Here is a 15,436-nt window from a genome sequence, read left to right as displayed (position 1 = left end):
ACGGGAAGAGGTGTTTTTGGGGAGGAGCAGGTAAATGGATATCGGTGGAGCAATGGGAAGGTCAGCTGGAGGAAGGAGAGGTCAGGACAGAGAGAGCCCAGATCAGATAATGGGTCAGACATGGTGAAAAAAAGGACAGGAAACTCATATTTGTTACAGAAGAAAAGGAGGAAGCCAGGAAAGGGGATGAAATGGGTGAGGATGCGGTTAGGTTACCAGCCAGAGAAGATGTGTGGTGGAAGGAGGCAATTTTTTTCTCTAAAATATGCAGATGGACTTGAGTGCAATGTTTCACCGACTGAAAGCAATTTCAGGAAATTGTTCTTCAACGAAAAAAAAAAAAAAACTTTGTTATTTTTTAGTAGAAATATTTCATGTCTCTTTGAAGCTTCTTTCATATTAACGAATTATCTGAGCAATTTATAAAATTCACTTAAGAGATAGCTGTGGTCAGACAAAGTGCATGCTTGACCTGAAACATAGTTATTTCATTAAAATACTGTTTTCCCCCACCCCCTCCTAACTGGAAAATGTTCGTTTCTGGTTACCCCACAGCAAATACATTTATTTTTTCCGGTCTGGCCACCCCTCACCCCTATCAGTTATTTGTGCAGTTCTGCTTTTCAGCAAATTTAAGACAGCTGACAGCCAAGTATGAGTACCGCAGATGGGCACAAGAAGGAAGTCCTGTTGAGCAAGAAAGGTGATCACTGGAGTCTGACCAAGCTATTGCCTGTGAATATTGCAGAGCAGTGAGCACCTTGCTATGGGGCAGGACCATGCTGCTGGGCTGGGGATGTTTAGCATCACCCTGCTTTGCGTCTTTCACAGCATCATTTTAATCCAACCTGCAGCCGGTAGGGTTTGCAAGAAAACAGCTTTCTGAGCTTTTTTTCCACGTCTCATGTGTGTGAATAAACATGGCATCTTGCACAGGAAGCTGGGGACAGATGGAGCAAGAACCTGGCTCTGCTGCTGTGCTGGCCTGGGCTCCAGCCACAAAACCACATCGACTTTACCCACCAGCAGTGCCATGGGACCCAGAGCTCACAGCAGGGTGAGGAGCTTTGGGAAAAGCAGGAAAATTGCTGGTGCTGAGTGACAGGGGTTGTATTACCCCAGTGTGAGCATATTCTGCCATCCCTGTTCTGCAAACAACACATAAACAGAGCTTGTTGCAACCACTTGGATTTAAAGAGTGACACTAACACAGCCCACATCTGCACAGGTCCATGGTAAAGTGGTTTTGCACATGGTTATTTCCACCGTGCTTGTTTTTTGTCTGGGTATAAAGCAGCCCACCGCTGCTCGAGCAGCAGTTGGGGTTTGAGCAGAGCATCACCTTTTTCTTTTACACAAGATGCCTGCCTCCCAGCTGAACCAGGGAAAACAAACAGCACGCAGCAAGGGCACCGCTGCGCCCAAGTGCAAATGCAACAATTTGCTAGGTGGGTTTTCATTCCCATCTCTGGTTACAAATACACAGATTTCTCAGGCTGCCAAAAAAACTTTATTTTGGTGTAACAGGGTAGGAAGAGGGTTTTCATCATGTTTTATCCGCTGCCACTCTGAAATGCAGCAGGGAGTAAACTCACCGCAGCACAGTGCTTGCGAGCAGCGTGTTTACATAAGCATTTGCTTAGGAGTGGATTTTATTGCCGCCAAGTTTCTCTTCCCTTTTGTGCTCCGTGTCAGCATTATCCTCACTCACAGAACCAGTTCACATCCTATTCCTAAAGGTTTTACAGGAGATCATGTGATTTCACCAAACTCCTTGGCTCTTTGGGTTGCTCAGGTGTTGGCACGCTGCGCCCCGTGCAGCTGCAGTCTTGTTTCTGCAGAAATGCCACCTGCCTTTCACAGCTCCTTGGATAAACCTGGCCTGGCCCATGGCTTTTCTTAAAACCAAACCTCAAAGCCCACAGCTTTGCAGGATTTTATTAATTGGGATTTTTTCTAAGCATGCTTGAAACCTTTGTAATTAATACTTAGCCATAAAAAAGAAGGCAAACGAGTATTGCAAATGGGTTTGTTTCTCATCTTGGGAGTTTAGGGATTTGCCTCGTGATTTTCCCTGATTGGACCCATGTGTGCTGGCAGCTGTGCTTGAGGTGTGGGTTTTCAGGGTGCAGACAGTGGCAGCAGCAGGGTCAGGGGATGCCCAGCCCCCAGGAGTGGGTCCTGGCATTGGAAATTGAAGGAGAAGCTACAGGACGTGATTTGTCCTGGGGTTATCTGTCCCACCGTGCTCATGTTTGTGCCTACATGTGTGAGCCTCTGCCATGAACACACAGTGCATCCTCTACTATCCACAGGGGGCTTTAGATACACAAACAAGTACAGGAGAGCTCAGAGAGGATGAAAACCCAAGGGCCTGAGCCCTTAGGGCTGCTCCTCCAGCCAGCCTGTGCCTGGCACTTGTTTCACTACAGGGATGAAAACACCTCCAAACCCCCACCCAGCATAATATTTCCTGCAAGTACCCTTGGCACATGGGTGTTTGCAACTCTTATTTGTGCCCTAGAGGGAAAGTAGCTGCAGGGAGGGGGGTAATCATCTCTTTTTGCCTATTTTTTGTGTACCCTGGGTTATAGGTATGCCAGTGATGCCTTGAGCAAGATGAGGAGTGTTACATATCATTAACCCCTGCTAAACACACACATCATGTTAGTCAGGGAATGCAACCTTTATGCCAACGTAGTTTATTTATTCTAGGAACTGTTGCAGTCTATCTTTACCAAAGCAATCCTGAGGTGGCAAAGGCTGCATCTTCCCCAGAGGAACAGCATCACGCTGTGTCTCCCAGCAATCCCATCCCTGTGCACAGGAGCCCTTGGGGTGAGTTTGTTATCCCAACACAAAACACCCCGTTCGTGTAGCAGTGTACTGAGGGTGTTTGGTAGACATCTCCTGTGGCAAACAGCCTGGGGGCAGTGGCTGGAAGCCCCAGCTGTGTTCCTAGGTTGGAGACAGGGTAGGAACTAATGAGGTGTTGGCTCCCCAGCCAACTCCTTCTGCTTGGGGGAAGCAAATTCTGGCAGGTAGGTGGGCTCAGCATCTCCTCTGCTGCGGGGCCATCAGCTCCGCCACCATGCCCATATGAACACCCAGCTGCTGATGCCACCGTGGGCTGGAGGTGCCCAGCTTCAGGGCAAGGCTCAGCCCTTCTGCCTTGCTCATGGTTTGCATTCATCAAAAAAGTTTTTTTCTTGGCTGGGATGTACAAACAATGCTGCAACCACGGCCATAGCCTGGCTCCATCTCTCAGGTGGATGTGGTGCTGGTGCCAGGATGGTGGCTGCTCCCTGGGATGCACCTGACTTTGGGAAACCTTGGTTTAGCAGCTCCAGCTGCCCACTATGTTCAGCTTTTCCTGGGTTTGAGGAAATGATAACACAGCAACCACCCCAGCTTCCAGTGGGAGCTGGGCTGAAACCAAAGCCCTGTTCCCAGAGCACTTCATCCCTTGTCCTCCCTCCAAACCCAGAGGACACCATAGGTGCTCTGCACCATCAGGCCCAAACTACAGTGCTTCATTATCCCCCACCCCACAAATCTGCAAAAGCAAAACTTTCTTTCTCCTTTTATTTAAAAAAAAAAAAAAAAAAAAAAAAAAAAAAGAGAGAGAGAGAGAGAGGCAGTTTCCAGCTTTTCTGGTTGCAAACCAAGGTAAACTCTCGCCTTTGAGTGTGCAGCCAGGCAGACTGCAACAATAACACCCGCAGAAAAGGGTGTGCTCCCATTCATCTCAATGGGTGTTAACTTGGAAGTGTAATTATGACCCCCGATGCCAAGAGCTCTAACCGTTTCGCTGCTGAGCATCCCAGCCCATAAATAAAGCCTCTGGCCGGCTGTGCAGAAACCTGGGTGGGAGGGAAGCCATGTAGCAATGAGGCGTTGACTTCTGGATGTGCCAGGAGTCTGAAATGCCTTGGCTCCTGCTGAGGCTCCGAGCCTCTCCGCAAGCCCTCTCCCATCAGCACCAGGGGGGACACGAGCCCTGAAGAATTTCCCAGGTTTTTCAGAAAAAAAAAAAAAAAAAAAAAGGTCCGGCAGCAATCCATTCGGCTAGGCTGAACAAAGGACTGAATGTCTGGCGGATGCCTGGTGCTGGGTTTCCCTGGGAAACTCAGCTGGTGTTAAGATAAACAAGGTCCCAGGGAGCAGGGGAGGGAGAGGGGTGGAGGTGGATGCGGGGAGCTCGTCCCTTCCTCCCGACCCCACGCTTGTGTCAGGAGCCCCTTGGCCGAGGTGGGCTCCTGACCCTTCCTGGAGCCGCACAAAGGGCACAGGCTTTAGTAATCCAATTAGCCAAGACAGACAAATAGTGGCAGGGAAGGAAATGTGTAAAGAAAGGGAGTGGTTCGGGCAGTCACGCAGGCTATCCTCCATCCCCCTGCTTCTGCAGAGCTCTAGTCCTTATTAAAGTGAAAAATGCCTTCAAGAGTCAAAAACAAGAACAGGCATGGAGCCTTCCTCTGGACAGTGACATACAGCAAGGGGGCATGATCTGCTCCAATTAATTAACTCTGGAAAGTACTGATAACAACTCAACCCAGGGCTCTTTTAGTTATTTCTGTAATAAAACCATGAGCAAAAATGAGCTGGCATATCGCTAGTATCTCATGTCCCATAAAGTGAGAGTCACCCATCACTCCTCCTGACACCCTACAGATGGACCAGCAAATGTTTGGGGAATTGGAATCATCACTGCATGCTCCAAAGTGAAAAAATGGCACAAGTTCTTGGCGATGTTGCTACCAGAAATCATCCATGTCCCTTCAGCCGCTTTTTTTTTTTTTTTCTATTACTTCTGATGTTTCTTAGGGTGTACTTCAGTGAGGCCCAGCTGTGTCTAGTGCAAATAATTCTTTGTGCTCATCTACTGAAAGTAAAAGGAAGGAAATTAATGACAACAATAAAATGAAGTCCAAGCCTCTCACTTGCAGCCGCTGCTGGCACTGCCCAGTTAACCCTTCTTTGATTCTGGTTTCCTGTTAATGGGGGAAGGTGGTTTCCTCTCAGTTTCTGCTGTGCTATTTCAGCTTTTGTCTCTTAAATCATCTCTCTTCTCACAGCAAGGAGGATGCAAAGAGTAATTGCTGTCCACCTAGATTTTAACTCCACATTTGCCATTAATATTTTTTTTCTAGGCTGTGTGGGTGGCAGACACCCCAATAAAGCACTTTTGTGGCTGGGCTTTAGAGGTCCAAAAGGCATTATGAGTATTAGGCTGGGATTCATGGCTAAGGGGCCATTGTCAGTGTTTTTGTCATTTATATGTCCAACACATGTTAAATACGAGAGTGACCATCGTGTATAAAAAGGCCTTATTGATGTGACTCCTAAGATAGAAGTTGGAAATAATGCAGTCTCTATAGATGCCTGTTTCTTCCCATCATTTGTTAACATGGTTTAAATAACGAGCTGTCGTGTCTATGTGCAGCCCTTCAAAGCAAGAATGGGCTTGATGCCCCTCCAGAGATGCTGGTCCCCTTCCCACTAACGGCTGGGGCTGTGGAGCGTGCTGGCTCGGTGCACCTGCTGAGCACAGTTTAAGCTGAGAAATACATAAATAGCATCACCCTTATTTTAAAGAAGAGGAAATGGAAGCCCAGAAATTAAGCTGTTTGCTCAAAGTCACACTAGAAATGCTTTGAAGACCTTTGTGCATGTAAGTTTCGCACCAAAATAAACATATTTGCTTTTCTCACCATTTTTCCCCTCACTGCAAATGTTGCACATCAGTCTGAAATGCAATGAAAGTCCTGATGGTGAAAGCCAGTTGCTGATAAAACTTGGTCATTCTTCCTTCAAAATGATTGACCCCACACAGCTCTGGGCTTAAACAGGCTGGTTCTGCTTGAAGTGAAGATAGATATAGCTCATTTTTCAGAAACAGGAGCTAAATTCTTCATGGGTTGTCCTTACAAAATCCTCCACAGACAATTAAGGCCAGAATTCCAAAAGTATTTAACGTCCCTTAGGATGTTAATAGATTTTTTCTGGGGGTCTGGAGTGTGAGGAGATCACTCGGATTCAGCATATGTGAGCATCAGGAGGGGCTCAGAGGTAACTTGGTGACAAATCTCTTATTTTCTTCCCTGGTCAGACTGGCTGCTGGGGAAATTTTGCCCAAGGAGAGGTTAGCCCCATCCCGGTTCCTCTGGGACTAATTTTACAAGAGGATTACCTCCAGCCTGGAGTGACATGGAAGGATGAGGTCTATGCTTTGTCTTGCATTACATTTTGACATTGTGAGCTTCATCAGCCCAAAGGTGGCTTTTGTCAGGAGCTTTCCCCCTCTACATTCTCAGCACTTGGGCTTGGTTTAAAAAGCGCCCAATAACTCATCTAAATGTTCTGCTTTCTCATGAAACAACACCCCTTGCCTGTCTATTACCCCTTGCATGACTCTTCTATTCCTATTCTATATCCTTTTTACCTGTGGAGCCAGCTGTCAAGCAATTCAGGCCCAATCCAGGAAACGCCAGCGTGCACAAGTGTGTACACTCAAACTTCCCAGTGAAATCCATTTGTATCTCTAGCACCAGAGAAACCCATATTGAATTGTCAATACAACCCAAACCTCATCCAGTAACCAGAGAGTGGAAAGAAAGGAGCCTGGTGGTCACCAGGACGCTGGGAAATATTTAATTCTCTCTTCTGCATTTGGCTTGATCCTGAACTGCAGCTTCAATGTCTTTTTGCAGCAGCACCTGCAAATGGAGCTCAACAAAGAGGAGCAACCCCAGAAATGGAGAGGGTGTTACTGCAAGCAGCAGAGGACACCTCTCATTTCAGAGCTGGTTCCCAAAGCAGGAGGGTAAAAGCTGGAGGGGCTGCCCTGACCACTTTGAAAGATCTTTCAAAAGTGTCCAAAGGCTTTTCATGCCAGTGACAAAAATCCCCCCTTTAGATGCTTTTACTCCCCTATTGAGTCAGAAGAGAGAGCCCACACACTGCCCCTCTCTGCCTGCACATCCCTTTGGTGTTAAATTCTGGGCTGGTGCCGAGCAGCTGCAACTTTATACGAGCTTTTGTTTTGTTGTTTTAGCAAGCCCAAGAAGCAGGTAAAAACCACAAAGAATTGCAAACAAGTCAGAAGATGTACAGGAGATCTGGGTTTCAGCTTGGCAGTATCACCCTGGTTTGACGATCTTATGGCAATTGGAAGGGGGAATACACACAGCCCATCACACTCCTTTTCCCAATAAAGTGATTTGGAAACCCACCCTAGAGATATAAAGGTGGAAGGACCATATTCCCAGCTCCACAGACCCCCCTGATGGACTTCCCAAATGAGAAGGTGCTGCAGAGAATGGGATGTGAAGGAAAATAAGACAAAGGCACTGCAAAAACGAAGCAGAGGGGTCACTGAGGTAAACTGAAATACACAACTGAAACTACTGTGTTGCCTGCCTTTGACAGCTCTTCCTCATTTCCCTCCCTCCTCTGTCTCCAGAGAGGCCCCAGGGGCTGCTCAGGTGGAAGGATGAGAAACCATCAGCTGTGGTCCTGGTTGTCCTCCCTTGCCCTCTGTACTCGTCTTCAGTTTCCCAGAGTGGTGAAAGAGGGGTGGGACACCCTCCATAAGGTACGGTGAGGATGGGATTAACACCTGGCCAGGGCCTGTTCCCAGTGAGACCAACAGGAGCTTTGTCCCAGGTGTCTCTGGGCAAAGGTCTTCAGGAGTCGTGTCCCATCCTGAGAGATTAAGGAACTTGCTGCTGTCTGCACAGATCTACAAATTAGATGCGTGGTGTAATTGGGCAAATCAGCTGGGAAAAAATAAGCTATTTCACCAGGGAGGAGGTGTTTTTTAAGCATTTAAGTGGTTCTGTGTTGGATCACACAGAAAGAAAATGTTCCATGATGCAGCTATTCACAGTTGTAATGAGATCTAAACAAGGCCAAAGATGCCTTGTACTCACCCCTGGATGTACAGAAATAACAGGATGCTCCTGAAGGGTCTACATAGACCCCTCAGAGACAAGAAGAATTAGTATAATCCCTATTTTACAGGGGGCTAACTTGATAGGCAGGCAGACTAAGGTTTTCTTTGTGTAGGGAAGCGGCTGGGGAATGAACTTTTGGTGTGAATTGAAAATACCAAGCCACTTGTAGAGCTGGAGACTGTGTCCAGACCAAATGACAGATGCAGTCCTTTGTTTTAAGTCCCAATTGTTGGGACAGGGAGCCAGGTTGGAGTCCTTTCCACCCCTCAGAGTCCATGGCCTTTGTACATGTGCGTAAACTCTTCTCAGACTGGACCAAATTCCACTGCAGCAGACACTGGAAGGGGATTATCACAGGAAAATCAGGCTGAGGCACTCACCCTGGGCAACTTTTGAGCCAACATAAGCTAAAGTTCATCTCATCAGATCTTATGTTTTGTTCAGGGTGATACAAGTCCCCTGTTAAATGAGCTCAGGGTGACTGGCCCAGGTGTGGATATCTGCTGCAGGGATGAATTCGCCCTTCATATCGAGTAAATGCACGTATTTTGGGTGATCATGGATAGCTTTTCCAGTCTCTTTCGTCATGTAGTCAAGTCCTAAGTGACTTGCCCAGGGTCACATAAAAAGGCTGTGGTAGAGCTGACAGATGGAGCAGCTCTCCAAAGTCCCAGATTTAATGCCCAGAAAACATGTATTCCTTTCAAACACAGAGGCAGAGTTGGCTGGAATTTAGAATTTTTGTCCTCTGGGAAATGTCCACATTTGCTTCCTATTTATCATTCTGAATCTGAACAAAACCATAAAATTTTAAAATGTTTGATGGAATGAGAATGTAAAAGCCATTCCATCTGACACCACTGAAACATTTCACTTTGATAAAGTCAAAACCAAGCATAACAAAGGCACAAGCAACATAAATCCCGGCACAATAAAATATAACACAGATTGAAAATGTTTCAATTAATATTGCAATACAATACAAAATGAATCAAAGCAAGTTGAAACAATGTCTTTCGATGTCACCAAAACATTTTAACAGTGCTGAAGTGAAACTGAGGAAATGCAATTTGTTTAACTGTTACACTGAAAGCTTTTCATGAAAATTTATGCATTCTTCTGAACGCATTTTAAGATGGGAAATGATTTTCTCAGAAAACTTGAGCCTCTCTGAGATGTGTGGGGTTTTTTATTACTATTTTATTTTTCTGAAAAATAAAGTCACTTCTAATAATTAGTAAGGTCTAGAAGTCATCAGGTATTTACACCTACTCAGAGATGACAGAAACAATTCCTTAGATGCTTTTGTAATGCACATCACGTCCCTTCTCTTATTATATGCAGGTGCTCCTCAGTTGCTGGATAAATTTCAGAGTGAGTTGTCTTGGTGGCACTGATGGCAACATCCAGAAGAGGCAAAACAGCCCAGAAGAGACAATAAGATGGAAAACTCCATCCACCCGCTCTGAGATGTCACACATGCTTTTTCACCCCATCAGATTTGAGTCAGCAGCCAGGCTCCTCCTTCCTTATACCATGTTAGCAAATGAGCTAACTAGTTATTACCTCTGTCTTGGCCAGAGTCATCCTTTCGTAATTTACCATTGGTGACTTATTGTCATAATTAGTCACGTTCCAAATGACAGTCATGTGCTGGAAAGGTCCCCACCCGGACAGGAGTCATCTTCCTTCACCGCTGCTGACTGGACATCCCATGCTGATTTTAGGCTGTGTCAAACTCAAACTCAAAGTAACTCAGTATCAGAGAGAAGAGGAAAAGAGAAAATGAGGTTGCTTCTGTGTTGGACCTCCATGCTCAGCTGGGACCTTGCTCACTATTGAGAGCCCTCACCATGGCTCCCCTGATGCATAGAGCTCATAAAAATCTCTGATCTCTCTTTCCTGGCATGAGCCAGGACACAGGGGTCTTTCCTTTGCAGTTCTGCTTGATTGCTTATGGGCCCCAGTCACTGCACATTCATAATTGCATACACAAGTAAGCCTACAACACCGTGAGTCCCCTGTTTCCTTGTCAGGCACAGGGGGAAAGTGTATTTTGCATTATCTGTCTTCTGAGAGCAGCCTTGAGGTCTCATTTCTGGGTCTACAGAAGGAACTACATTGGAGCCACCTGGAGATAAACATGATCACGGTGGCAGGGACCAGACAGCTTAAAACAGCAAAAGGGAGCCTAGCTCTTTTTTGATATCTGCACCCTTATTTTAGGGGCAAACCTGTGCTTGCTGACTTCAGTCCTACAGTATGGAAGCTCTACCTTGAACTTCCTTCAAGTTCATCCTTTGCAAGTTCATGCTCGTAGCACAGCCTGAAGGCAGTGGGGAGAGGGGTGAAGAAGGCACCACACCACTGAGCATGGAGGGTACCGTGGGAAGACAAATTAGTAAAAGGAGCAGCATGAGAGAAACCAGTACCCAGAAAGAAGCCCTGACATGGCAGCACCATATGCTCCATTCCCCTTCTCAGCCCATTCCCTTTTTCACAAGTTTCAGCTTTGTCCGTTCATGGTGAAGACCAGAAAGGAGATGGATTTTAGCTGGAGTGCTCCACCTCACCTCTGGAAGCACTTTGCTATTTTTCTCCTGCATCCCCACCCCAGCAGCACAGCACCAGGCAGCAGCACCCTCCCTCATCCCATAGCACACCCCTCCGCCATCGTCCCTCCTCCCCTTCCCCCCTGTGCTGTGGCTTGACACAGAGGAACCTGAAAATTCGCTGTGATGTTTGAATCCCGGCCAAAACTGAAAGCGAGACCCTGCGACTGGTTCGAAAGCCTAAAAAACATATGGCATTAATTCTGCTTTCCCACAGTTCCTAAAACTGCAATTAAAAGCAGCCCCCACCAAACAGAGCCCCATAACTCAGCTCCGTGATTTATTGGAATAACGAAGCTTTAGGGGAAAGTTGGCGAGGACCAGGAATTCCACGTCCGGGAGCCGGGCTCCGTGCACATGGCCCGCGCACAGCCAAGTTTATTTTATTAGCATGCCACTGGTGGAAGAGCAGGATCAGAGAGGGACGTGCCTTTGAGGAAGCTTATCTTTGCCCCCCATTTGGCTTCCAACAATAAACCAGCCCCAGTGTGTGCAGGCTGCAGAGGATGCTGTGCTGCAGGCAGCATCGAATGCAATCTGGCTGGGGTTAATCCGTCCCCGTGCCACGGCCATTGAGGGGGTAAACAAAGTGCCTTCTTTCCTCTCTCAGTAACAAATAAATGTGGCCCATAAGAATGTAAAATTAGAACTCATGGAACTGTTGGAGTAAATTGCAAAACTCTTGTTGCCCAAGAAGGAGCTTTATCATACCTGCTTTCTCAAAACCGAGGCCTTTCAGCTCTCTAGCTGTGAGCAAACATGAAAGTGGAACTGCAAAGCTCAGATCTGGGTTTTAAGTGTAGCGTGATAGTCAGGGAAGGGAGGTGAGTAGGGGAAAGTCGTCCTAGCCAAAGACGCAGATTTCTGCCTGCCTGTCATTTTGCTGATGCCTTTCTGATGGTTTAACGCAGTAGCTAAATATAGAGAGGATCAAACTAATTTCTGGGAGACGTTTTATAATCCCTGTGACCTGACACTTGCACATCACTCTAACTGATATCATAAAGGCAAATTTTAGCCAAATTGAGTCTCAGGGTAATGCTAGGAAAAAAGCACAGTATTTCCTTTGTTTAAATGAGGGTACTGTAGCAAGACCAAACACACCAAGCCCCATCTCCTTTGCAAAGCACAGTCTCTGCTTGCTGTCCAGGTCTTGTTTCCACCTCCACACTTGTTGATATACCAGTTTGCAGGAGCACTGGTCCATCTGGCATTTGCTGTCATGCTTGTTGTGAGGGTTTTGCTCAGCTAAACTACTGCCATGGTAGTCCAAGGTGGCCCCCCCACAACTTCTTTTGGTGAGCTGGAATACTTCATCCCACAACCTGTTGCCGCACACTAATTTGAGCAGATGTTTGTTAACATTTTTTAAACAGACTTCCAGGCTCAGGAGAAGATTATATTCACCTCATGCAGAGCCTTAAGCTGCAAAGCCTTGTGTCATTGTGTTGTACAGACCTTGTGCTGGCAATTAGCAGAGTGGGGTACTCCCTGTACAAAGAGACCATTTGCTGAACACCTGCCTTGATAGAGATCTCCAAACATCATTGCTGATGGGGAATTGTCACCGTGCAACTTTATACAGGAGCAGGTGCAGCAGAAATCTGGCTGCAGTGTCTGGTGACAGGAGACGCAAGTTGTTTGGTTTGCTTTGCTTAGCAAAACAAAAGTGAGACATAAGAGGAAATAAGAAACCTTTCTCTAATTGTCTCAGGAATGAAATTTTGGTCAGTTCTTGGAGCTTTCCAAGCAGAGAAGAGGAAGCAAGAGACCTCCAGGGTCAGAGAGGATAGATGGAAGGAACCAGCTTATAGGGCACGGCTGAAGCTGGGGTTAAACACTGAAACTTGCTAAGAGTCAGTGAAGATGATATTCATCTCATCTAACCTTAGACATGCAGATGTCTTCTTTGGGCCAAGATGAATCACTTCCTACAGCACATTGATGATATTGATTAGATGTCCACCAACAGCAAATTGAGCAGAAGATAACAAGCTTACTGCACTGCTGCCTAAATGGGTGTCCAGTGATGCAGGTGGCCTTTGGACCTGTCTCCCCAACCATCTGCTCTATCCCACTCTGACAGCTCAGCTCTGGTCCTTAAGCAGAAGTCCAGACAAAGTGCTGCAACTTCAGATCTGGACCATAAAAGTAAATTGTATCAGATACACTGATAAAGTTGAACCACTAAGTACGGGAGCAAGCGAGAATGTTGGTGATTGCCATGATATTACAGTATCTCTGATGCCTGGCCAGCATGCCTTGCTTACAACCTCTGGATAAAATAAGTCATCAGATGTAGGGTCAGGAAAGGGAGGCAAGAACTGTTGGGCTGCTAATCTTCCTTCATGGTCTATGTGCCAAGATCTTCTAGGAATTTTCTTTAACTTCCCTCTGGCCAGTGAAAGATCTTAGGACAGTGTGATCACTTGGGATCTCTTCTGCTCTCTTTCATTAACAGAGTGGAAAAATGTCTTTTCACCATTTCCTCCTAGTCCAGAGTCTAACTGATGTTGGGACACAAATACAGTAGGTACTGTATGTAGGAGATGTAGCAGATGTTTGGTGGGCACTGTGGACTATGGTGTTTTCTGCAATTGTAAAAGATAGGCTGGATGACCACAGGATCTAGACCACTTCTGTATGATGATATTACTGCAGTTGGTGCCAGGATGAAGAAGAAGAGTAGGCCAATTACAGCGGGACTAGCTCTGAGGTTGACTCATTGGACTGTATGTACTTTAACAAAACCAAAGGCCAACCATAATGCCAGGGACATTTGTTCATCCATTGTAGATCAGCAGTTCCATGAATGCTCGTGATGTCCTGATGCTAGCTGCAGGGCAGGAGTTTATGGGTTATGTGGTTAGGAGAGCTCATGTGATCTGTCAGCTTACAAGGGGTGGACCTGTTGGTGGGAAGAGGTAAGATCTTACCACCTCTACAGGCAGAATTAGTGAGAGATAACTGCAGAAACACGCTTGTTTGTGCTGCCTCGACTTTTAAATCAAGTTTGTGAAATCTGGAGAGGGTGCAGAATAAAATGAGCTGAGCTGAGAACTGCTGAATCTGCCTCACAATATGAGTCTGGAGAAGTTCAAATCTTTCATTTATCTAAGATAGATGTCCCTTAAAATGCAGACACTGGCAAATTCTGGCCCACTGACAGCTGGTGTCCTTTCCCCAGCCTCTTCCATGAAAGCCTCAGAAGTAATTAGTGTCCTGCCAGGCATCCCAGGGCTGTAGGCAGCCAAAGATCTCTCTGGAGCAGCACTTCTCTCATAGAACAACACTCTTCTGTTGGACAGACAGAACCACAATGAAACATAGAGGTCCAGAAAGAGAGAAATGCAAATGGAAAGTACGATATAAACAGATGGTGACAATAAATACAGCGAAGGCTTTGCTCTTTGACACCTTTGAAATAGGTTTTAGTACTTTGAGATATTGGCTAAGCCAGTAGCTTGTGAACAACATTGAAATAAAAATCCCTTTACTGGTTTTAGTCAACTTCACAGAATCTTCCGAAATAACCTTTGCACCCACCGTTACTCACAAACCACAAGTGGAAAACCACTAGTTCAGCAAGAAATACAGGAGCCCAAAGAAGACCATGATGCTCTCTTCTGACTTCAAGCCTGTAGTATAATGGAATAGTGCTTGCTTTTGCCCACCAATAGCATATACAAATAATCAGAAAAGCATGGCAACAGGATCACAAAACAACGGTAAAATATTTCCCAGAATGACCTCAAAGTCATAAATCAGATCTTTGAATTGTCAGCAGCAATCCAGCTAGCAGCCAAATTGCTCCACCATCCAGCATATTTTATTAACCATTATTATTGCACATTATTTATTTACAGAGTGCTGTACATGTAGACACTGCTTTACAGGTACATAAAAGACCTCCCCATGCAGTTTAATTACATTCAGGCTCAAAAATAGGATATTCATTGCAGCAGCACTATGGGTTAATGATTGCGGTACTGCTTCAGGTTTCTTGCTTCCTCTTTGATTTTATTGCACTGAAGTCAAACACATTTTAAACTCTGGACTTCAAGACAACCTGTCTGTCTGAGGGAGTATGTGGCCACAGTTTATCTTGGGATCAGAGTGTCTGATGGGCTTGTTTGCTCTACCAGGATAGCTAAACTCAGGGTTTTGAACTGATACTTTTGAACTCAGCAACGGGGCTGAGCAAGTAAGACAAGCGTGTGGTTACTGTAGGTACTAATGGGGTGATATTTCTGCCCTTTGTGCAATCTGATGGAGTCACTGAGTGGCATTTCTCTCCCAGTACATGACCTCTTCCAATCCCAGTTGCCATGGAGGGAAGACATGGCCAAATCACTCTTCGATAGCAGCAGTTTCTCATCCAGCCAGAGCAAGCCAAGAATATTTCTCAACATGAGCATCAAAGTGCCCTTCTGCAGATGTCTGGAGGAAAGGCAGCATCTGCCTGTCTGACAGGAAGTCTTTGCATCTCTCAGGGATGTAGGAAAGATCATCACTGATTCTTTTCTTCCAGGGTTATTACTCAACACTTAACTATAAGACAGGATTTTTCTGATCCCAAGCATTGCAAAGAACTTCACGTGCTGGTGGAAATCCATAAGCTCTATTAATTAATGACTTAATTGTTAATTATTTCAGTACTGGAAAGTATGCTAGACCCTCCCAGTCTGCACAGGTACACAGCCCTGCCCTGGGGAGTTACTGGCTCATTTCTGACGGCGTGGAACAATGTCGTAATGAAGTGGTGAAAATCTGGTGGGGAGAAGCTGGGACATCTACTAAGGCTAGGCAAGCCCAGCCTGGCATGGCAAAGAGATGAAAAATTAATGCCCTGGACAAGGAGGTGTC

The sequence above is a fragment of the Netta rufina genome (genome assembly GCF_964035555.1).
Source record: "Netta rufina genome assembly, chromosome: 2".
NCBI lineage: Eukaryota > Metazoa > Chordata > Aves > Anseriformes > Anatidae > Netta > Netta rufina.
The sequence above is the reverse complement of the archived record's forward strand: the minus strand, read 5'-3'. Positions refer to the sequence as shown.